Raw genomic sequence first — 26,321 nt, forward strand, 5'->3', positions numbered from 1 at the left:
ATCGAATATATGAATCTTAATCCTATATATATAGTATGTTCCTATCATGGAGGAAACAGCCTCTAGCTAGCTCCAGAACTTCCCATGGCAGGATGTCCAAAAGGAAATGTGCACTTGACAAGTCTCAAATTTTATTATTGTTCAGAAGAGGTCTCAGTTGCCCAGTCTGTGTGGTTTACTCCCACATTGGAAAACAAGGATCAGCCCCAGACTTTAGAGTCTGAGGAGATACGTAGGCATTCCTGAGAGAAAAGGGAAGTGAAGACTTAACTAGGAGATTTAGTAAATAAAGAATTAATTCTTCCTTCCAAGTTATTACATGGAGAGACTTTCTTCTACCCTTCAAGCTCCTCCCCTGATCTTACCCAATTATGGGACTGGCGCTTTGAGAGGGAGAAGAATGGCTCTTATATTATCTCCAAAATTAACATTTTCTACATGGAATTGTGAATGCTGGTTAATGACAAGGAAGTTCCTAGATTGTAGGAGCACACAAAGGCAGCACTCAAAGTACAGGCAACAGAATGGATTTGCCAGTTGTTTAGGTTATCCGTCCAGCATTGCTTTTAAATTTTAAACCTAATAATACCTATCATTGCTGCATGTGGCCAAGAGGTTAGCACCTCACATTCTGCCTTATTTTGTATTTCCCGGCAAACAGAACCTGAGTGAGGAATTTAGGAGGCTGTGACTGTGTGCAGGAGTGAAGGAACAGAGTGAGACAGGAAAGAGGAAAGGCCAGTAGAGGGCACATTTTCAAAGTTGCTGCAGAAAGCAAGGGACACAGATGAAGCTGGAAACCATCATTCTCAGCAAACTAACACACGAACAGAAAACCAAACACCGCATGTTCTCGCTCATTAGTGGTAGTGGAACTATGAGAACACATGGACACAGGGAGGGGAGCATCACACACCGGGGCCTGTCGGCAGTGGGGAGGAGAATTAGGGAGGGATAGGGGAAGGATAGCATTAGGAGAAATACCTAATATATATGACAGCGTGATGGATGCAGCAAACCACCATGGCACGTATATACCTATGTAACAAACCTGCACGTTCTGCTCATGTACCCTAGAACTTAAGGTATAATAATTCTAAAAAAAGAAGCTCAAAGAGGCTCTCAGTGCATGAGAAGGAAAATGCAGAGTTCATCAATCCAAGTGTTGGGTAGTTGTGCTATCCAGCATAGCCAGAGCTGAGACCAGAGATGGACCTCAAGGATGGGAAGAACAGCAACGAAAGGGTGTGCTGCACATTGATACATATCATAACACCCTTTGCTCCTTCCACCTCATGACTTCAGTGCAATCTCTGCGGAGAGTGATTTAGCACTACCTTTCAAAACTAAAAATACACTTGATCAAGAAGCTCAAAGTATAGAGATTTGCTTAATGAATATCCTCGCACATATGGGAAACTCTACATGGACAATGATATTTATTGATGTGTGACCCCTGAGGGCAAACAACTGGAAAAACACTGTTAATGAATATAGCACAGATCAAATAAATAATGATGGATTCATGGGACAATGGAATTTGGGTGACAATTAGCTGTACTTAACAACATGCATGAAAGTGTCACGAACAAATCAGAATGCACACAACCGAAACGAAGTCTGCTGTAGAACATCCATCATGGCCATTACAGTGACTGACAGCCATGAGTGGCAAACCACGTGGCAGTTATAAACAGTGAGACCTCTCCGAATGCACACTGCTGATCCTACTTCCTACAGGTTTATTATAGATCATTGTTCCATCAAGAAGTTCAAGCTGAAAGTTCAAGCACCATGCCCTTAATTCCCACTAAAATCCTCTGCCCCAAGAATAAGGCAGCATTCCTATAGCACAGGATATCATGCTGATTTAAAGGATGTGCAGGATAGACTCAACACATTAGGCTTATTATGCAGTTAGAAAAGTTTGGTTTTTTTTTTTCCTGTTCCAAACTCCATTTTATTCTAGGTAGTTCAGCAGCTGATTGAATTCTAAAGCCAGAATTCTGCATATGAATGGCCAGACCGCACAGACTTAAACTAATACCACAGCAGGATTGCTTCATTAAGCAAATGGATAAATCACACTCAGCAAGGTTTTGTCTTCCTCCTAATGACTTTCTTAGAGCTTTAATATTCAAAGGAAAATCACACACCAGACAGAAGAAAAAGCTTCCAGAATCTGGAATCCTCCCCCATTAGAACCAAGAGCCTGGAAATCTCTGTCCAGATCCATCTGAAACAAACATCCCCATCTGGCCTCCTAGATTCTCTGCCTCTGAAGACAGAAAACTCACGGCTTCCATTCAAGGCGAAAAAGCCCTTCCAGACATGGAGTGGCCTCTGCTCTCCCAGATAACTGATTGACACTGCAGGTCTCTGCTGCACCCACTCATGCAGCTTGCTTTCTTTTGGCCTCAGCATGTGCTCAGCTTGGCAGGATGTCAACACAATGGGGTGCACCCAAAGCAATCACCATAATTTAGACTGTCAAAGAAACAAAACACAGGACCCTACCTAGCATCCTGTGCGAAATTCTGCATTTTTTTCCCAGTGGAGAGAAGTCTCTACAGATAGAAAAAAAACCTCCCCTAACTGGGTTCATTCCAGAAATGAGGAGGATTCAGCATAGTGTAGGGGTGAACCTCTGTTTATTGAAAGAATCCTACTTCATGGCCAAATACAGTGGCTTACGCCTGTAATCCCAGTACTTTGGGAGGCTGAGGCAGGCGGATCATCTGAGGTCAGGAATTCGAAATGAGCCTGGCCAACATGGAGAAACCCCATCTGTACTCAATGTATAAAAATTATCTGGGCTTGGCGGCAGGCACCTGTAATCCCGGCTACTCAGGAGGCTGAGGAAGGAGAATCCCTTGAGTCCAGAAGGTGGAGGTTGCAGTGAGCCAAGATTGTGCCTCTGGACTCCAGCCTGAGCAACAGAGTGAGACTCTGTCTGAAAAATACAGACATACATCCTTTTTCAACTGGATGTTTTATGGACTGTGAACAACCCCATAAAGTTAATGTATTTGCCCCTGTCTTTTTCCAAACTAGCGTTTGGATCCGTGGTAGCTTAAAACCAAGCATATGATGAGAAGACTCATCTATCACAGTGAAAAGGACTAAGGGAAACTTTTAAAGAATTGGGCACCATTCAGCTCTTTTGGCAGGGGTTGAATTTGATGATAAAAACGTGTTGCTGTCTTAGTCTCTAGTGATTGTGCAGATCAGAGGGTTATGGGGAGTCCTGGGGCTCCCAAGGAAGGTGAAGGAGTTTATGGGGAAATGAAAATTTAGTGACTGGAGCAGACAGGAGGGGTACATGTTTTGGATATACATGTATATCCAAAGCTTTTATCCTAGAATAGCATATCCAACAAAAATATTTTCAAACATGAAGGAGAAATAAAGACTTTCCCAGACAAACAAAAACTGAGAGATTTTGTCAATACGAGATCTGTCCTACAAGAAATGCTAAAGAGAGTTCTTCAATCTGAAAGAAAGGATGTTAACGAGCAACAATAAATTATCTGAAGATACAAAACTCACTAGTAATAATAGGTAGACAGGAAAACAGAACATTGTAACACTGTAACTGTGGTGTATAAGCTACACATATCTTGAGTAGAAAGAATAAAACATGAACTATCTAAAATAATAACTATGATTTTTCAAGCAACAGTATAATAAGATAAAAATAGAAACAACAGAAAGCTAAAAAGCAGGGTAAAAACTTACAGTTAGGAGTTTTTATTACTTTTCTATTTGCTTGTTTGTTTTTGCATCAATGTTAAGTAGGCATTTGTTTAAAATGATGGGCTGTGTGTGGTGACCCCCTCCTACAATACCAGCAGTTTGGGAGACCAATGCAGGAGCAGCACTTGAGCCCAGAAGTTTGAGTCCTGCCTGGGAAACATAAGGAGACTCTGTCTCTACAAAAACTGTATAAATAAGCCAGGCATAGTGGTGCATGCATGTGGCCCCAGCTACACGGGAGGCTGAGGCAGGACGATCACTTGAACCCTGGAGATCAAGGTTGCAGTGAACCATGTTCATACCACTGCACTCCTGAATGACAAAGTGAGACTCTTTCTCTTTTTTAAATAAAAAGTAAAAATAAAGTGAAAGAATGTGTTATTAGATATTATTTGCAAGTCCCATGGTAACCTCCAATAAAAAACATACAACAGATACACAAAAAATAAGAAGGAAAAATTAAAACATACCACCGAGAAAATGATCTTCACTAAAAGGAAAACAGGAGGGAAAGAAAGAAAGAAGACAACAAAATACGCAGAAAACAAATAACAAAATGACAAGAGTAAGTTCGTACTTGTCAGTAATAACAATGAATGGAAATGCACTAAACTCTCTAATCAGAAGACATAAAGTAATTAAATGTATTAAAAAACAAGACGCAATGATCTGTTGCCTACAAAAAACATACTTTATAAAGATACACAAAGACTGAAAATAAAGAGTTTAAAAGAAACATTTCATGTAAATGAAATGTACCTATACTTGTATCCGACAAAATATTTTAAGACAAAAACTTTTTAGGTTGGTGCAAAAGTAATTGTGGTTTCGCCATTACGTTTAATGTATGAAGAGACAAAAAAGGTCATTATATAATGATAAAGGGGTCAATTAGGCAAGAGGACATAATAATTGTAAATATATATGCATCTAACAATGGACCACCCAGATATATGGAGCAAATATTATTAAAGCTAAGGAGAGAAATAGACCCCAATACAATAGTAACTGGAGACTTCACACCCTCCTTTTAGCATTGGACAGATCATCCAGAAAGAAAATGGACAGAAAATCAACCAAGACCCATTGCATTTAAGACCAATGGAACTAATAGATATTTAAGAAATATTTTATCCAATGGCTACAGAATACACATTCTTCTCCTCAGCACATCAATCGTTCTCAAAGATAGAAGATATATTAGGCCACAAAGCAAGTCTTTAAAATTGAAAAAAAATAATAAAAAAAACCTGAAATTATATCAAGTATCTTCTCTGACCACAAGAAAATAAAACTAGAAATCAATAACCAGAGAATTTTGGAAACTATGCTAACACAGGAAAATTAAACAGTATACACCTGAATGAACAGTAGATCAATGAATAAATTAAAAATAAAATTAACACATTTCTTGAAACGAATGATAATAAAAACACTACATACCAAAACCTATGAGATACAGTGAAAGCAGTAGTAAGAGGAAAGTTTATAGGAATTAGTGCCTATATCAAAAAAGTAGAAAAACTTCAAATAAATCACCTAATAATGCACCTTAAGGGACTAGAAAAGCAAGAGCAAACTTGGTAAAAAGCAAAAATTAAAGATCAGAGCAAAATTGGAACAAGCAAAAGAAAACATTACAAAAGAACAATAAAATCAAAAGCTGTTTCTTTTAAATAAAAAATGGACAAACCTTTAGCCCAACTAAAATGAGAGATAACCCACATAAATAAAATCATGAGATGAAAAAGGAGACATTACAATCAATACTACAGATATTCAAAGGATTATTAGAGACTACTACGAGCAACTGTTTGCTAATAAGTTGGAAAACTTTGAAGAAATAAATTTCTAGACACATAGAACCTACTAAGTTTGAACCATGGAGAAATTTAAAACCCAATAGACCAATAAAAAGTTACGAGATTAACACCATAATAAGAAGTCTCCCAGCAAAGAAAAGCTTGGGAACCAATGGCTTCACTGCTAAATTTAACCAAACATTTGAGGAAGAACTAATACAAAACCTACTCAAAATAAAAAGAGAATTAGTGAAAAATTTCAAAGCTAAGGAGAGAAATAGACCCCAATACAATATAATTGGAGACTTCACACCCTCCTTTCAGCATTAGACAGAACATCCAGACAGAAAACAGACAGAAAATCAGCAAAGACACATTGAATTTTATGAGGCCACTATTACTCTAACAGCAAGACCAGACAAAGACACATAAAATGAAATTACATGCCAATAACCCTGCTGAATAGTGAGGCAAAAAATCCTCAACAAAATACCAGCAAACTGAATTTGACAATTAAAATGATCATTCTTTTGACGTTAAAAAGATTATTCATCATGATGAAAAGGGATTTATCCCAGAGATGCAAGGATGGTTCAATATATGCAAATCAATGAATGTGATACATTATATCAATAGAACGAGGGATAAAAACTATATAATCATTTCCATTGATGCGGAAAAATTATTTGATAAAATTCAACATCCCTTTAGGATTAAAAAGACCCTTAAAATGTAGGTATAGAGGAAATATACATCAACATAGTAAAAGCCATATATGACTAAATGCCTTTCTTCTAAAATCTAGAACCAGACAAGGATGCCTGCTTTCACCACTGTTATTCAACAAACCACTGGAAGTTCTACCTACAGCAATCAGACAAGAGAAACAAAGGGCATTCAAGTTGGAAAACAAGAAGCCAAGTCATCCTTGTTTGAGAAATAAAGACAAAAACACATGATCATCTCACTAGATGAAGAAGAGGCTTTCAGTAAAATTCAACATCGTTTTATTTTACAAACTCTCAAGAAACGAAGTGGTGAAGGAACATACCTTAAAATAATAAAACCCATCTATAACAAACCCAAACACTATACCGAATGGGCAAAAGCTGGAAGCATTCCCCTTGAAAACCAGTAAAAGATAAGAATGTCCTCTTTCACCATTTCTATTCACCATTATGGTGGAAGTCCTGGCCAGAGCAATCAGGCAAAAGAAACAAATAAAGGACATCCAAACAAAAAGGCAGGAAGTCAAACTAAACCAAATAGCACATGTTCTCATTTATCAGTAGGAGTTAAATGATGAGGACACATGGACAGAAAGAGGGGAACACCAGACACTAAGGCCTACCTGAGGGTGGAGGGTAGGAGGAGGGACAGAATCATAAAGAATAACTATTGGTTTAGTACTTGAGTCATACAATAATCTTTACAATAAACTCCCATAACACAAGTTTACCTATATAACAAGCTTGCACATGTACCCCTGAACCTAAAAATAAAAGTTTTAAAAGGAGAGAGAGATTCACTCCTTGAGAGAGATTTTTTTGGGCTCCAAAGCAAAGTGAAAGCAATCCTAAGAAAAGGTAACACCTTTTTTAAAAAGAATTAAAAAGACAATTTTTTTAAACCCTAAATATTCTTGTTTGCAGATGGTATAATCTTACATTTGGAAAAACCTAAAACTGCCACCAAAAACCTATTAGAACTGACAAATTCGGCTGGGCACAGTGGCTCACACCTGTAATCCCAGTGCTTTGGGAGGCCAAGGCGGGCAGATCATGAGGCCAGGAGATCGAGACCATCCTGGCCAACATGGTGAAGCCTCATCTCTACTAAAAAATACAAAAATTAGCTGGGCATGGTGGCGTATGCCTGTAGTCCTAGCTACTCGGGAGGCTGAGGCAGGAGCATTATTTGGACCCAGGAGGCAGAGGTTGCAGTGAGCCAATATTGCGCCACTGCACTCCAGCCTGGTGACAGAGCAAGATTCCATCTCTAAATAAAAAAAAAGAACTGACAAATTTGGTAAAGTTGCAATATATGAAATCAACACAAAAATATGTTACATTACTACATGCCAACAGCAAACAATCTGAAGAATAAATCAAGAAAGTAATCTAATTTACAAGAGCTACAAATAAAATAAATTATTTATGTATAAATTTAGCCAAAGAAGGAAGATCTCTACAATAAAAACTGTAAAACATTTATGAAAGAGATTGAAGAGGACACTAAAGAATGACAAGATATTCCATGTTCATGAATTAGAAGGATCAGTATTATTAACATGTGTATACCACACAAGGCAATCTACAGATTCAACTCAATCCCTATCAAAATACCGGTAACAATTTCTTCACAGAAATGAAATAATGATCCAAAAATTTATATGGAACCACATAAGACCCAGAAGAGTTAAAGTGATTCCAATCAAGAAGTACAATACTAAAAAATTACATTTATACTACAGTGCTATAGCAACCAAAACAACTTGATACTGGCATACACATACACACACACACACACACACACACACACAATCAATGGAAGACAGAATCCAGAAATAAATCCATACATCTACAGTGAACTCATCTTCAACAAACGTGCCAAGATCATGTATTAGGGAAAGGAAAATCTCTTCAAAAATCGTGCTGTGAAATCTGGGTATTTATATGCAGAATAATGAAACTGGACCCTATCTCTTGAATATAAAAAATCAAATCAAAATTGATTAAAGACTTAAATCTAAGACCTCAAACTATGAAGCACAAGAAAACTTGGGGAAATCTCTCCAGGACATTGGAATGAACAAAGATTTCCTGATTAATATCCTACAAGCACAGGCAACCAAAGCAAAAATGGGCTAATAGGATCACATCAAGTTAAAAAAGCTGCTGCATGGCAAAGAAAAGAATCAGCAAAGTCAAAACACAACCCACAGAATGGGAGAATGTACTTGCAAACTATCCATCTGACAAAGGATTAATAAGCAGAATATATAAGGAGCTCCAACAATTTAAGAGAAAAAAATCTAATAATCCAATTTAAAAATGGACAAAAGATCTGAAGAGACATTTCTCAAAAGAAGACATACCATTGGCAAGCTGGTATGTGAAAAGATGTGCAACACTATTGATCATTAGAGAAATGCAAATCCCAATTATAATGAGATATCATTTCACCTCAGTTAAAATGACTTTTTCCAAAAGACAGGAAATAATCAATGCTGGTGAGAATGAGAAGAAAAGAGAGCCCATGTACATTGTTGGTGGAAATGTAAACTAGTGCAACCACTATAGAAAACAGTTTTAGAGGTTCCCAGAAAAAACTAAAAATAGAACTATCAAATGATCCAGCTATCCATTGCTGGGTATATACTCAAAAGAAAGGAAATTAGTATATCAAAGACACATCTGCACTCCCACGATCATTGCAGCAACTATTCACAATAGCCAAGATTGGGAAGCAAACTAAGTGTCCATCGACAGATGAATGGATAAAGAAAATGTGGAATATATACACAATGGAGTACTATTCAGCCATAAAAAGAATGAGATCCTGTCATGTGCAACAGCATGGATGGAAATGGAGGTGATTATGTTAAGTGAAATAAGACAAGCACTGAAAGACAAGCTTTGCATGTTCTCACTGATTTGTGGGAGCTAAAAATTAGAACAATTGAACTCATGGAGATAGCGAGTAGAAGGATAGTTACCAGAGGCTGGGAAGGGTAGTAGTTGCGTAGGGGAATTGGGGATGGTTAATGGGTACAAAAACATGGTCCGATACAATAAATAAGACCCAGTATTTGCTAGCACAAGAGGGTGACTACAGTCAACACTAATATATTGTACATTTAAAAATAGCTAAAGTAGTATAATAGGATGGTTTGTAACACAAAGAAAGGATAAATGCTTGAGGTGATGGATACCCCATTTACCCTTATGTGATGATTATACATTGCATGCCTTATAAAAATATCTCATGCACCTCACAAATACATATACCTACTATGTACCCACAAAATAAAAATCAATAAAAATACAAATAAATTTTTAAAATCCCACATATACATTGAAATAAGTATATCAAAGGGCCACAGGAAGTAACTGAAAGACGTCCCAGTGGCCAAATGGAAAAATTTCAGCAACAGAATTAAGTATTATTATATGAAAATCAAAAATAAACACATATAATATCCATAAGTCCATAAATACATAACTGATGTATCTATAAATGCATAATTGAATGAATTAATTAAATGGGGGAAAAAGGCAAATCTTCCATGCAGAAAAATTCTAAATAATTCATGTAGACAATCTTTCCTCAGGGAGGAGAACATAACTCCTCACGTTTTAAGTATGGTTTGTATACAGTGTCTTTCTTCCAAACAGAACAGCATGGAGAGGAGGAAAACAGTAACTTTACCATGGAAAAACCTGGCAGACGCTACCTCAGCCTAGTCATCAAGGTCAGCATCAACAGTCATAAATCATGCTGATGGTATGTACCATTTAGATGATCAGGTGAAAATGGCACTTTGCCTCTGTGACCTTCCTCCAAAAAAACCGTAAGGCCAGTTCAATCCTGAGGGAAACCATCAAATAAATTTCAATAAAAAGGCATCGTATGAAACACCTGACCGATACTCCTGAAAACTCTCAAGGTCAGCAAAAGCAAGAAGAGCCTGAAAAACTGTCATTGCCAAGAGGAGTCTAGAAAGACAATAATGACTAAATGCAATGTGGAATCCTGAATGGGATCCTGCTGGAGAAAAAGGACTTTGGGTAAAAATTGCAATAAATCTGAATAAACTGTAAATTTTTGTTAATAGTAATGTACCAACATCAGTTTATTAATTGTAACAAATGTGCCATACTAATATGAAATGTTAATAATAGGAGAAACTCGGGTGTGTGTGTGTGTGTGTGTGTAGTTTAAAGATATATGTAACAATAACACTATACAAAAAAACTAAAACTAAACAAAATAATAATGATTACCTAAGGGGACTGGAGGAGGTTGCTATCACTTAGGTATTTTCTGGGGTGCCTATAATGTTGTATTTTCTGACCTGAATGAGTAATAAGTTAGTGTTAACACAGGCATTTGGTTTAGTAATAGTTATTAAGCATTATTACTATATATTAACCGTATATGTCTATTTAATATAGTTTTATCACTATAAAAAGGTAAAAAATTAAAAGAGTGGAATGAAATACACTGAAAAAATAAAGGAGATTGTCTCTGAGATTTATGACATTTTTTTTTCTATTTTTAAAATTTTTCTACAATAACTATAAATGTTATTTATAATCTGATAAGAATAAGTTCTGCTTATTAAAGAAGGAAAGAAAAGCAGACTCTCAATGAATATTTTCTGAGGAATAGCCTTGTTCCTTGCAATTACAGCTTTATCTTGTGCTAAAAGCTGACTAGAAGTTTACTAGTTAGGGTCATTTAATTTGCATACCAAATGGAAATGTAAGGTAGAGCATAATGCCTGAAGAATCTAGAAATGCTGTATTATAGTTTTCCACACGTCATTCTAATGCTTTAAAAACGTTTTTATAATTCCCAGTTTGGAAATAAGCTGACAAACAACAAAAATGCAATGACTTGGAGAAGACAGAACGATCCACAGGAAAGATGACAAAAAGTTGCTTATCGTCTAGTAGCCTCCATTTAGAAGCAATTGAGCATCTGGCCTTGCGCTTTTGTGATGTCAAATACTAGAGGAGACATTATATGTGAAATAGACAAAACCCTCAGCCTGATTTTGTGCCGGCATTTCAAAGGAGCCACTCCATGAGATGTTTACTCTTAGAGAAGTCTAATATTGCAGAACTATTTTTTTTTCGATCATGTGTGACTTTTTATAAGTCATATAGGCCTCCCTGGGCCTCAGTGTAGTCATGGGTAAAATCAGCCTTTGGAATAAATGACCTCTAAGGACCTTCCTCACATTAAAATCCTGTGTCAGAAGACTATGCCAACATATGGGAGGGTAAATCTTATGAGAAAATCAATGGTGAAGATAACAGCATTGAACATTCCACAGCATTTTTTATCTATAAAAGTGCTTTTCAATTTATATTCATTTTATCCTCGACAGCTTCTATTTTCAGTACAAATAGAAGTATCTTTATACATGTCATGGAAATGAGAAAACTGAGATGATGTGGATATTGACATGGAGCAATAGTAAATGCAAAATTTTAATGTATTCTGAAAACTCAGGGCCTGGCTTGATGTAGCTGCAGCATTCTGGGTCTTGAGCATTCGGATTCTCAAGGCTCTGTCTTTACTTTTTCCATCTACAAAATAAGCAAGAAATATCATCCCCTTATAGTCACTTCTAACTAGGCTACCATGAAAGGTTAACTGGTAAAATGTAAACTATTTTCTCTGGAATTCTGACACAGTAGTCGTCAACTTTGTTCATAATAGTAATTTGGTTAGAAAAAAAAAAGAAAAAAAGAAAGTAACCGTGAAGTAACGAGACTAGTTTTTGTGGCTCCAAAACATGTCCAGATTCTAGGACAGATCAAAATACAGTAATTATATACCACATTCTGCACTGTATTATTCTATTAGCTGTTAGTCTGAATACGCCTCCAATCCCCAGTTTCATTATATAGACCCAAATCCAAGCTCCACAACTAATTACCTCTTGTCCTTGGGAAATTTTTCAAATTTTCTATGCCTCATTTTTCTCAGTTTTGAGGACCAAAATAAGTACACACACACATATACACACCACATACCACAGTTCCTACTACATACAGTAGGCCCTATATGTGTCTGCTCTTATTATAATTTGCCTAGAGGAAAGAACAATGTAAATAGATGTTTCTAAATCAGTGCTTGATCAATAAAGAAACTGATTTGATTAAGTAACTCAATCTAATTTCTAACAGAGGCTAATAACTCATAGACTAAAAATCTACAAATAATTAACTTTCTGGGAAAATGAATTGACTTAATTAGCAAAACTAATTTTCTTGGTAATGGTCTATAAATATATGAACAAATTTCTTTCTTTCCTTGCCTAATTTTTATTTTCTGAACACCCCTATCTGAGACCCACCTCCATCTGTATTGATGCCATGTGAGCCCTGTGAGTTAGGCACCTGTTGCAAGGTAAGCCGACCAGAGTGCTGGCAGAGTAATCTTGGAACTAGAACCAAGAAAAAAAGTCACTCCCAAGTTGTTTTCTGTAGGATGGGAAGCTCAGACTGTATTTTTGTCTTCTGTGACGTTGACTAGAGAGATAGAGGAAATCTTTATACACAAAGAAGGAGAAGAAAGATGTCACTATGCAGACGGAATCAGAGACTAAAGAAATAGAAAGTCAAATCTGAGATCTTCTAACTTCCCGTTCCCAAGAGTCCTGAGAATTGATCATATGTGTCCTTGGGTTCTGTGAGACACCATGATATCTGTAAAATAAATCTCCCTTTTCTTAATTTGTGTTATTTTCTCCCTTTTGAACCTAAATGATTCTAAATAGTAGTTTGTCTACCCAAGCCAACTACTCCAAAGGTCATATTCATTAAGTAATGAATGAGGCCACACTCACAACTCTCTAATGGACTTAGGTTTTAAAATGGCAAGTAAAAAGTACAGACGTAAAAGCATTCATCTGACATATAATAACCAGGAGTGTTAAGTTCTCAAAAACAAAAACAAAGATTTGTGAAATTGCAGGAGATCAAAGTCTGAATCTTATGTCAGCATTACATTAGTACAAACAGAAATTAATAAAAAAGATAGTTATAGCCCAGGTATAAGAGGGCTCATTCCCCTGTTCAGCTCTGAGATTGTGGACTCGGGAGTTAAAATAAAAAATAAAAATCTCAGTTTTCAGCAAGTTCTGCAAATTCAAGCCCTGCCTGTAATAAACAAGTCCAGATTGTAATAAACGACCTTGATCTAAGACAGAGTGGAGGCAGGAGCCCTAAGACAAGGAGGAAAAAAGATGAACAAAAAAGACAAAGCTCCTTTTTAGATCTGTTTCAGAATCCTTAAGCCACATTTCCACTATCTCGACAAAGCAATCGGAAGGCAAGCTTCCAGGGTTAGACAGTGATAGACGAGGAAGATCCATTGAGCCAGTCTTGGAACTGCTCTCAAAAATGGCAGTGTGTCATCCATGTACGTGCTCAAGGTGGGGCTATTTTCTTCATCATCTAGAGCAGGGTTAGATATCCTAATGGGTGATTCCTGGAACCAGCAAATCATAATCTAAGTTCAATGGTTTCCTCCCTATCTCCAAGGAGAATTTACCAAAAATAATCAGGAAGTCTAGCCAGGCAGGTCATGCTTATCATTAATATTAGGCCTGGTTAATATGGCTTCCAATTCCAACTTTCTTTTCTTTTCTTTTCTTTTTTTTTGAGACGGAGTTTCACTGTTGTTACCCAGGCTGGAGTGCAATGGTGCGATCTCGGCTCACCCAACCTCCACCTCCCGGGTTCAGGCAATTCTCCAGCCTCAGCCTCCCGAGTAGCTGGGATAACAGGCACGTGCCATCACACCCAGCTAATTTTTTGTATTTTTAGTAGAGACGGGGTTTCACCATTTTGACCAGGATGGTCTTGATCTCTTGACCTCGTGATCCACCCTCCTCAGCCTCCCAAAGTGCTGGGATGACAGGGGTGAGCCACCGCACCCGGCTCCAATTCCAACTTTCAAAGGGAAAACAGGGTAGGCCATCTGCTCTGGCTGATATGTGCTCTCTCTCTCTGCCCTGACTGATTGAAGACCTGAACCTGAAGTCAGCCTGCAGAGGGAAACTCTCGAGAAAATGCAGGAGTGTTGAAGCTGTAGCCTCATCAAGGCCTCCTAAATCAGGAGGACTGACAGCCAGTCCCCTGGCATGTGAATGAGTGTTTAGGCAATATTCACCTTCCAGCTTCCATTATGATAAACATCCTTTGCTGATTTATCCGCCTGTGTTGGGTCACTGCCTTCACCAGTCTGACTTTAATTGATTTATTTTAATTGGCCTCCGTAGGGTGTAAAAGTGCAAAATTTGCCACAGAGTCATTAGAGGGAGTGAGGCTGTCCAAAGAAAGTATCCACATGGAGATGGGGAGCGAGAGCCAGAGAGGGTGAGATGTTTGTAGTGGGAGCGTTCCTTTCATTTAAAGAGCTCCCAGAAAACACACTTGCTTTTCTCAGTAAGTTAGAAAAAAAAAAAAAATCTTATTACCATGTGACCTTCTTGGCATAACTAGGGAAGTGGGTAGAATAGAGGGTGCTTTATAAACTAAGATGCATGTAAATAGGAGGTTATGGATGCTTTTTGCATTAATTCTAGAAGAGTTCTCTTGTTACGCTGATCAATTCTGGCTTAAAAGATAGGTTCCTTCAGAGAAGAGACTGGGAAATGACTGTATGAGCATTTCAGTTTTATCACTATAATCCTGGGCTGGCATTCTTGGGTCCCTTGTTTCTAAAATCAAGTCTGAAGGCCCAGCTCTACCACTGACTACTTGTGTGACCTTGAACAGGTCACTGAATCTCTCTAAGCTTTACTCTTCTCATAAAACAAAAACAAGAGAGGACTGATGCCTGCGTGACCTAGCAGAAAGACATGACTTCATGCTCAACCATTCAATCTTCCAACGTGCAATCCTAACTCAACGAGCAATAAATGTGTTTGAATAATATTCTGCTGTGTAAAGAAGGAACGATTGATTCTGTCTAGAGGAGCTAGGATGAGCTTCTCAAGGAAGGCAAACTGGAACGTGGAAGACTCATCAAGTTAACCATGAGAAGGGGTGAATGTGAGAAAAGACAAGAAATCACAAGAGCCAAGTGGGTTCAGAGGAGTAGAAGACCCTCCCACTAAGGGAACCGTGAAAGCAGAGACTGGAGGGAGGTGGGGCCCAGAGCTTCTACATTTGGAATCAAATGAGAAACTGCCTTGGGAAGCACTTTCTGAATTGCAATGTTCATGTGAACGTCTGCTATTCTCATCACTGCGTCTTCCCTTCATTCCCTAATCTTCTTAAGTGCTGCTGAGAATGCCAAATTCCCCCATGATGGTTTCACAAACAGATGCTTTGAAGCCTCCAGACCTGAGCTTGAACCTGGGCTCCAAACACTTGCCATGTGACACATTACAGAACCTCGATTCCTCACCTTGAAGCTAGGAAGAATAATACCTACTCTGCTAAGATGTTACGGATGTTAGTAATAAATCATATAAAATGCCTGGCACATTCCAAGTGGTCAAAAAATGGTACCTATTACTAGAGTGATTCGGCAACCAACGGAATGGGAAAAAAATTTTTGCAGTTTATTCATCTGACAAAGGGCTGATATCCAGAATTTACAAAGAACTCAAACAGATTTACAGGAAAAAAACAAACAAGCCCATTCAAAAGTGGGCAAAGGATATGAACAGACACTTTACGAAAGAAGACATATATGAGGCCAACAATCATATGAAAAAATGCTGCTCATCGTCACTGGTCATCAGAGAGATGCAAATCAAAACCACATTGAGATACCATCTCACGCCAGTTAGAATGGCGATCATTAAAAAATCTGGAGACAACAGATGCTGGAGAGGATGTGGAGAAAAAGGAACATTTTTACATTGTTGGTGAGAGTGTAAACTAGTTCAACCATTGTGGAAGACGGTGTGGCGATTCCTCAAGGCCTTAGAAACAGAAATTCCATTTGACCCAGCAATCCCATTACTGGGTATATATCCAAAGGACTATAAATCGTTCTACTATAAGGACACATGTACACGAATGTTCATTGCAGCACTGTTTACAATAGCAAAGACCTGTAATCAACCCAAATGCCCATTGATAATAGACTGGATTGGGAAAATGTGGCACATATACACCATGGAATATTATGCAGCAATCAGAAATGATGAGTTTGTATCATTTGTAGGGACATGGATGAATCTGGAGAACATCATCCTCAGCAACCTGACACAAGAACAGAAAATGAAACACCGCATATTCTCACTCATAGGTGGGTGATGAAAAATGAGAACACATGGACACAGGGAGGGGAGTACTAAACACTGGGGTCTATTGGGGGAAAAGGGGAGGGCCAGTGGGAGGGGGAGGTGGGGAGGGATAACCTGGGGAGAAATGCCAAATGTGGATGAAGGGGAGAAAGGAAGCAAATCACACTGCCATGTGTGCACCTATGCAACTGTCTTGCATGTTCTGCTCATGTACCCCCAAAACCTAAAATGCAATAAAAAATTAAAAAAAAATGGTAGCTATTAACATGTTGTTGTTAGAGAGAATGCATTTGAAGTGCCCAGATCAATGCCGGGCATAGAGGAGATATTAATAAATTTCCACTAGTTCCCTGGAGATGAGAAGGGCAGTTCCTTGATTCGCATTATTTGAGAAGAATTCAGAACTCCGCTTCCTCCAGTGATTCTCCTCATCTGAAATTCACACTCTCATTCAACAGGTCATGGAAAATCTTTTCCAAATTACGTTTTGAGGGAAAATATTTCAAAGATCTGAATATGTATTAGAAACACACACATGCTCATATGCGCGCACACACTCATATGCAAACAATCATGTGACATTTTCCAAACTTCTGTGACCATGGAATGCTTTCCTCTGTACAGCCATACTCCACTGGGGAAAAGGTGATTCAGGTTTTCTCTCCAAGAGGTCCCTGTCAACATTCAGACATCTTATCCAAGAAGAGATAAAACTTGAACGCATTATTGACATTATTGGCGGTGATCATATTTACAATTCAGTGTCCTCTCCATGACAGCATGTCACATGCATCTTCTCATTTAATCGATGTTCATGAAAACCTCAAGATAGTAGTAGCCATCTTACATAACACCACTTGCCAGAAGCTCCTCCAAGCACTTTACATAATCTATTAATTGTTGAATCAATACTATGAGGTAGGTGCCATTATTATCCCCATATTAAAGGTAAGGAAATGAATACATCGTGAGGTTAAGTGATCTGCCAAAGTGACAACATCGGAGTGGCCAAAGGTGTCAAGCCCAGGCACCCTGGCTCCTGAGCCCATGCTCTTCAGCACTGCACCATCCATCCATCCATCCCTTGCCAGTTGTGTACAGTGAGGCACAGAGACGGGAGAGAGAGACTTTTCACAGGGAAATAGATGCTCATGAAAAACATGATGAATCCTCAGGCCCTTTTCTGAGATTCTTATGAACAAAAAAAAAAAAATCCTGGGCAAACCCAAGACATGATATCATCACTTCTAGAGAGTTGATTATTATGCGACAGAGAATTCAGAGTATGCAGCGAGCCAGTCTCTTAGGCAGAGGGCGCTGGGCAATTCATGAGCAAATGTTTTATTAGACAATCCAAAGCAGAATTTTTGTAATTTTTTCCTGACTGAACTTCTAGTTTGACATGGATCTTTTTGAGTCCAGCCATGGAACTAGACTCGGCAACCAAGGGTTGCCATCTGGGCCTCAAAGAGATCAACAGCTTGCTGACAAATCTTTCCTTCACTAGAGGTACCCTGCCCAGAGAGCAGACAGCTCACCTGCTGCTCATTGCCCTTGCCGAGCCGCATCTTCATTAAACCAATTCTACGTCTGCTTCACTTGCATTTCAAACATGGGACAAATGAGCTTAGATAGCTCCTTCAACCGGTATGCAAAGCCACAAATGCAGTCCTCTGTCTGGCCAAAATATTCTAGACCACAGAATCAACTCAGTGGAGCTGGAGCCTGGTGTCATGTGTTATTGACACTGACAGCACCTGCAGATGGCTTTGTGTTTCCTCCCACGGGGAGCAGTCACGCTAATATAACATTGAGGACTTTATTGCTTTTCCAGTATGCTAGCTTGTCTTGTCAGAAAAGAGAGGATTTATAGGAGCTCGAGAACCCCTGTGCCCTAAGATCCTTGCCACAGTCACTCAGCGGGTGCCAACACTTGGAAACCAACAGGACAGCAGCTCAGCTAATGGATGCTCAGCCCGGAGGCCTTGAAACCTCTCCATAAAATAGTTTGCCTCATTACGGTCCAACAAATGACAAACTATCACACAATCACAAGAAGGGACTCATGGAAAAACATTGTAGAAGCTGAAGAGAATGTTTTGGTAGAAGAAAATTTAAAATAGCAGTATTCAGAACGGCCATTCACTCTGGATTCAACTATACAAAAATATTTTTGTGAGTGGAACATAATAGGGAAAAACCTGTTATTTTGCTGGTGTTTTAAGAAAAGAGTTTTTAAATTACTTCATACTTTTGAATGTTATCAGTTTGGACAACACTGTATAAGATTTTGAACAGGAAAGAATTATAATATCCGTTTAGGTTTTGTAAAGGAAGAAAATTGATAGCCATTGATTCTGCCTCACACGTCAAGAGATGTACGTAAAATATTTCAATGAACCGTCATGATAAAATTACAAAGTAGATACTGTCATCTCCTTCTTTCAGATAACATAAAATAACTTGCTACTAGTTGACTACAATAGGCAGTGATATGGTTGCAAATCATCTGTCTATCCTGTTTGCCATGTGAATGTGCAGTGCCCCTTTCATTATGGGCTTAGCTGTGTGTCTTGTTTTGGATGATGGGATGTTAGCAGTTGGGATGCAGAGGCTTAGAATGTGCTTTTGCAGTTGGACTTGGTATCTTGCCCCTCTGCCACCACTGGTCCCAAAAGGACACATGAAACAGAGCCATCCCTACGGAGCCATGCCTAGATCAATATATCCCCCATTCAACAAACCTGCAGGCTGCCCCACGGACACATGAGTTAAACTAGTCCTTAGTGTCGGATGCCACTGAAATTTTCTGATTGGTTACTACCTAGCACTATGTTCTGGCCAAGATTAACTAAAAGGTAACTTAGTTAGAAGTCAACCCCAGACCTCAAAATCCATAGTCTGTTTCTCTGGGCCATCCAATCCAAGTCTAAAACTTTTTCAAAATCACACTTGACATATGGGCAATCAGGCTGAATCAAATGACATATTGAAAAAGTTAGTCTTGAGAGGCTGGGAGTGGTGGCTCAGGCCTGTAATCCCAGTACTTTGGGAGGCTGAGGCGGGTGGATCACGAGGTCAAGAGATCGAGACCATCCTGGTCAACATGGTGAAACCCCCATCTCTACTAAAGATAGAGAAAATTAGCTGGGCGTGGTGGCTTGTGCCTGTAATCCCAGCTACTTGGGAGGCTGAGGCAGGAGAATTGCCTGAACCCAGGAGGCGGAGGTTGTGGTGAGCCGAGATTGCACCATTGCACCCCAGCCTGGGTAACAAGAGCGAAAGTCCGTGTCAAAAAAAAAAAAAGAAAACAAAAGAAAAAAAAAATTAGTCTTTTTCGTGCTTCTTGCTCTCCCACTATAACCTCCTACACCTAAATAATGGCACCTACCTCATAGTATTGATTCAAACTGGGCTGGTCCATGGCCTACAAACGACAGTAAAGTCTATTAAACCTGTTCCAATCCAAGTCTTGCTGTGGTCTTCAAAAATTGGACAGAATGTGGTGGAGAATAAACTTAACATAATAACGTCTTCAGTTAGATACACAGAATCATAGTTGTTGAAAATCTGGCAGGGAAATGGTTACATAGGGAACTAGCTAAATAAATTGTGATGCATCCAACGACGGCATATTATTTATTATATATAAAAACCAAACATGTATATGTATATTTGCTTATTTTTCTGCATGAGCTTAGAGGAAAGTATTAAAGAATGCACACCAAAATGTGACCTTGGGTCCAAAGTGGCTCCCGCCGGAGTTCATGGCGCTTGCGAAGGCGAAGTCATCAGTTCAAGGCTAACCTGACCAACCTCATAAGCTCAAACTGATTGGCAAAAAAAAAAAAAAAAAAAAAAATGTGACATTGATTGCCTCCTAGTGGGTGAGGAGCACAGTTCTGGGGAGAGTTTATGCGCATTTACTTTATAGATCTTTAGGTTGTTTCAGTGTTACAATGATTTTCTAGAACTTTTCAACCGTTGTTTCTTTAAATATCAATTCTGTTCCTCTCTCTCTCTCCTCTCCTACTGATAGGCCATTACGTCTATGTTGATGTATTTGATGGTCTCCCACATTTGTTTCTGAGGTTCTCTGTATTTTTTCTCTCTGTTCTTCCTCTTGCGTAGCCTCTATCAATCTATTTTCACGTTTGTTAATTTTTTTTCACACTGCTTCAAATCCACTTTGAGCCACTCTGGTAAACGCTTCCTTTCAGTTATGTGCTTTTCAGCCCCAGAATTTCCATTTGCCTTTGCTTTATAATTTCTGTTTATGAATGTTTATAAAACGTTCTCTCTTTGATGTCACATTGTCCTCCTACCTTCCTTTGCTTCTTTGGTCAGAGTTTCCATTAGTTCTGTGAACATGTGTGTATAATGCCTATCTTAAAGCATTTTGTTATTAACTGTAATATCTGGTTACTCTTCTGAGAAGTTTCTACTGCCTTCTTTTCTCCAGTGTATGAGTCGTGCTTTTCTGTTTCTTTATATGGTTTGCAACATTTTTTTTGAAAGTGGACATTTTAGGTAATATGTTGTATCAGCGTTGGGTACTGGCATTCCCCTCTGAGACTTGTTATTTGCTTGTTTATTTTTCAGCAATTATATTTTAGTGATGTCTGTTTCCCCCACCCTCTACTCCCTACCTTTACCCCATAGTGTTAAGCCTCTGATGTTGCTCCTTAGGGAGGTTTTGGGTATGGCCACGTCATTCTGGATGACTGTGGGATAACCGCATCGGTACATTTCTCTTTCGTTCCTGTTGACTCCTAGCTGTTTAACTTTGCTAATTGCCTGCTGATCATTCCATTATTCTCAACAATTCCCTGGGGCATCCATTTCTTTATAAACTAATACAATCAAATTGTGACTCCTTGAGAGACACATTTCCTGACGTGCACGTTTGAGATTTGTTCTTTTTTTTTTTTAATTTTTTATTGGATTTTAGGTTTTGGGGTACATGAGCAGAGCATGCAAGACAGTTGCATAGGTACGCACATGGCAGTGTGCTTTGCTTTTCTTCTCCCCTTCACCCACATTTGGCATTTCTCCCCAGGCTATCCCTCCCCACCTCCCCCTCCCACTGGCCCTCCCCTTTTCCCTCCAATAGACCCCAGTGTTTACTACTCCGCTTTCTGTGTCCATGTGTTCTCATTTTTCATCACCTGCCTATGAGTGAGAATATGCGGTGTTTCATTTTGTCTAACCCTAACACGACTTTTCCTAGCTGCTTTTTTCCCCAGTTGTCTCCTGCAGACAAGCTAGCCTGCCATGGAGACACTATTGTCCTTACACCTAGACCCATGAATCAATTGCCTTTCACCAGAGAGGGCCTTAGCTTTGAACTTCTCCACTCTCCATTGCAAACAAAGTCAGTTCCTTCGGGGAGAGATTAGGAGCTACCTGTCCTATGGCCTGCTTGAAAAATCTCCGAGTGAGGATGATGGCAAGCTTCTCTCTGCTCTAGCTAAGAGCTCAGTGAAGTGGGGGGGGGTCAGGGGTATGACATCAGACTGGGTCTTCCTGGCTCACCTCTTCTCACATGGAACCATTACCCCATAAGCTGTGGTGAGACAAGAGTGATTAGGGCCCTAGGATTTTCAGCCACCTCTGTTCTATAACACAGGCTGAGCAGAAGAAAGGAGCCCTCACCTCTCACCTGAACGTGCCGGGTCGGCAACTGGCAACTGGGGGTAAGATGAGAAATGCTGATATCCTGCTCCTCCCAGGAAGAAAGCAGCAGGAGCTGGGGGAAGAGAGAACTCTGTGTTCTTGGCTGCAGCCATCTAGAGTAAAGTCTCCACACTCAGCTGAGCAGGAGGGATGAGAACAAGAGCCTCCCTGAGCTTGGAGAGAGGGGAAGGAAATGGTCTTGGGGCAGACACCACAGACTCTCCCCTTTCCTGTTGAATATTCATAGGTTTTCTTGAATAGCTGTTTTTTCATTTGCCTTTAGGACCATTTATAGAGGCTTTAGTTAGTTCTTTTGTTTAGTCTAGTTTTGTTTTGTTTTAATGATTTCCACCTGCTTCACTGGTGAGCAGGTCACCGGAGTTCCTCATGCTGTCATGTCAGAAGTGGAATTCCAATCGTTAGTTTTATATAACTTTTGTAATTAATGAATATGTAAAATGAGAAGCAAATGAACCGGAAGGTTTTTTTATACCAAAACCTGCTGATTTGTAGATGTAGAAACTGAAGTCTAAAGTCAGTGGTTCAAGCCGATTAGTGGCAGGGCTTAGAACTATGTCTATTTCCATATACACTCACATTATTTTTCTCACATCACCCTTGACCTTCTTCTGCCTCAGTCAACTTCTGGCATCTTTACCCTCTCCCCCGGCCCCAGGCCCCTTTCTAGTACTCTTGCTCTAGGAGAGCATGCCCCAGGGGTTCCTGGTACTCTTCAGCTACTTCTTATTATAGGGAGCTACAGCAATTCAATAAGCCAGCAATATTACCAGTTCACTATAAAACAGCACTGATCTTACCTGTACCATAGGTAGAAAGGCATTAAAATTAATAAATATCTGGGTGGAATGAAGGGGAAAAAAGAACAGATGTGTATTTATTACCATGGAACTGTATACTCAGAATAATAATGATGATAAATTATATGCATATTTTTTCTCAATAAAAAAATAAAATTAATCAATGTTTGTCCCAATGGTACACAGGAAACTGTATGCCTGTTTTGGATAAAGGGGGATGTGATCATTAGAAAGAGTGTCTGTGAGCAAGGAGGATTATCAGGACAGGTATTATAATAATGGATACGTGTCATTACACATTTGTCCAAACTTACAGAATGTACAACACCAAGAAGAAACACTGATGTAAGCCATGAACTTTGAGTGATAATGATGTGTCAATGTGCTACTCTGTTGGGGGATGTTGACATTGGGGGTAGGGTGTGGATATGTAGGAGCAGGGGTGATATGGGAAATCTCTATATTTCCTCTCAATTTTGCTGTGAGTCTCAAGCTACTCTTAAAAAATATATAGCCTTAAAAAAAGGGGGGGCTTTTAGCCCAATGGCTCAAGACAGGTGCCTAAAAAGTATGTAGGCTTCAATGTAAGTGCAAATCCAAACAACATTGAAAGCGGGACTCAGTGGCTCATGCCTGTAATCCCAGCACTTTGGGAGGCCAAGGCAGGCAGCTGGCTTGATGTCAAAAGTTCGAGACCAGCCTGACCAATAGAGCGAAATCTCATCTCTACTAAAATTACAAAAATTAGCTGGGTGTGGTAGCGCGCACCTGTAATCCCAACTACTAGTGAGGCCGAGGCAGGAGAATCACTCAAACCCAGAAGGCAGCAGTTGCAGTCAGCCAAGATTGCCCCACTGCACTCAAGCCTGGGCGAGAAGAGTGAGATTCCGACTCAAAAGAAGAAAAAAGAAAAGAAAAACCGCATGGTAATATCATGACACCCGTACTGTACTAGCTAACATATAAAAGAGAACTAAAGGTTGGTGAGGATGTGGAACAACTAGAACTCCTGGCAAGAAGGTAAATTGGTACAACCACTCTGTTTCCACATCTGTTAAAGCTGAGTATGTGCTGATTCTAAAGCCTAGCAGCTCCACTCTGAGATACATACCCCACTGAAATGCACATGCATCTTCACCAGAACACCTGTACCAGAAGGTCCATAGCAGCACCACTTCATGAAAGCCAGAAATTAGAAATGATCCAAAGCCCGCAGGTACCCAGAAAGCAGGGCTATGTGCAGAACATTAATTACAGAACTCTCAGCATCGTCACCAATGGAGGGAGGGAAGGAAGTGGGATTGGGCAGAGAGAAGTTGGGCTGCTGAGATGCAGGTCATCCAGGCCTCAGCAGACCCCATAGGGAGAGCTCTAAGTCTGGGATAGCGCCTCTTAGTTGTCCTGAGTCAGGGTGAGGAAGCTAGTTCTTCATCCCCCACATGTCAATCAGTACTGGATGTGGGCTGCCCAGCACAGGAGTGTGACCCTGGGCAGGGCAGGTGTCCTTCACTGAGACAGCAGGGGAATCTGCCCTGCAGTCCTAAAGAGGAAATCTCGGCACCACAAAATAATAAAATGGATCAGTAAAGAGAAGTATATTGACTCAGTAAACAGAGTGGAGTAAATTTACCCAGGGAAATAGCATACAGTAATGAAAGTAAGCAAACCACAATGATGCATACTTACTGATGAAGAAATGGAGAGCATAAGCAAGCCATAACCTTACAAACATACTGAGGAAGATACCAAGCCAGATTCAAAGGAGAACACATGGTTGGAGTCCCTGTGTCTAACACTCAAAAACACACATGATCCACGATTAGGAGAGTGGCTTCTCTGGTAGGTGGGTTAGAAGTGAGAGGTGTTGGCCACAGGGAGAGCTGCTAAGATTTTGTCTTGATCTGAGCTCAGGGGACCCCAGGTATGACCACTTGCGGAAAGTCGTTGAGCTGCACACATATGACCTGTGCATTTTTCTGCCTCTGTTTTATGCCACAATTAAAAGTTTTAGTGGTTGGCAGGGGCCAGGGAGGGGTGACGTGGGGAGTGACTGATCAGTGGATACCAGGTTTCCTTCTGAGGTGGGAAAAAGTTTTGTAATAAAATCCGGCTGATTATTACACAGAGAATGCACTAAATGCAACTGAAGTCTATACGGGTTGAGCATCCCTAATCCAAAAAATTGAAACCTGAAATGCTTTGAAATCTGAAGCTTTTTGGGTGCTACCTTGACACCAGAGGTGGAAAACTCTGCACCTAAGTACTTATCACTAACTTTATTTTATGCACAAAATTCTTTAAAAATATTATATAAAAATAAATTTAGGCTATGTGGGTAAGATGTACATGAAATATAAATTAATCTCATGTTTAGACTTGGTCCCATCCCCAGGATATCTCATTGTATACATACAGACATTCTACAATCAGAAGTCATCCAAAATCTGAACCACTTCTGGTCCCAAGTATTTGAGATAAGGGAATACTCAACCTGTACTTTCACATGGTCAATTTTATGCAATGTGAATTTTACCTCCACAAAATTTTTTTTAATTGAGTTTTTTAGAAATAGAGAAAAAGACGGAAGTCTCTGTTGAGTTGAAAAAAGGATGGATATCAGCCCTTTGTCAGATGGGTAAACTGCAAAAATTTTTTCCCATTCTGTTGGTTGCTGATTCACTCTAGTGACTGTTTCTTTTGCTGTGCAGAAGCTGTGGAGTTTCATTAGGTCCCACTTGTCTATTTTGGCTTTTGTTGCCAATGCTTTTGGTGTTTTGTTCATGAAGTCCTTGCCCGAGAGTAAATTAGTTCAACCATTGTGGAAGTCAGTGTGGCGATTCCTCAAGGCCTTAGAAATAGAAATTCCATTTGACCCAGCAATCCCATTACTGGGTATATATCCAAAAGGCTATAAGTCGTTCTACTATAAGGACACATGCACACGAATGTTCATTGCAGCACTGTTTACAATAGCAAAGACCTGTAACCAACCCAAATGCTCAATGATGATAGACTGGATTGGGAAAATGTGAGACATACACACCATGGAATATTATGCAGCCATCAAAAATGATGAGTTTGTGTTCTTTGTAGGGACATGGATGAATCTGGAGAACATCATTCTCAGCAAACTGACACAAGAACAGAAAATGAAACACCGCATATTCTCACTCATAGGTGGGTGATGAAAAATGAGAACACATGGACACAGAGAGAAGAGTACTAAACACTGGGGTCTATTGGGGGGAAAAGGGGAGGGCCAGT

The sequence above is a fragment of the Callithrix jacchus genome, chromosome X (assembly GCF_049354715.1).
Source record: "Callithrix jacchus isolate 240 chromosome X, calJac240_pri, whole genome shotgun sequence".
In the NCBI taxonomy this organism is placed as follows: Eukaryota; Metazoa; Chordata; class Mammalia; order Primates; family Cebidae; genus Callithrix; species Callithrix jacchus.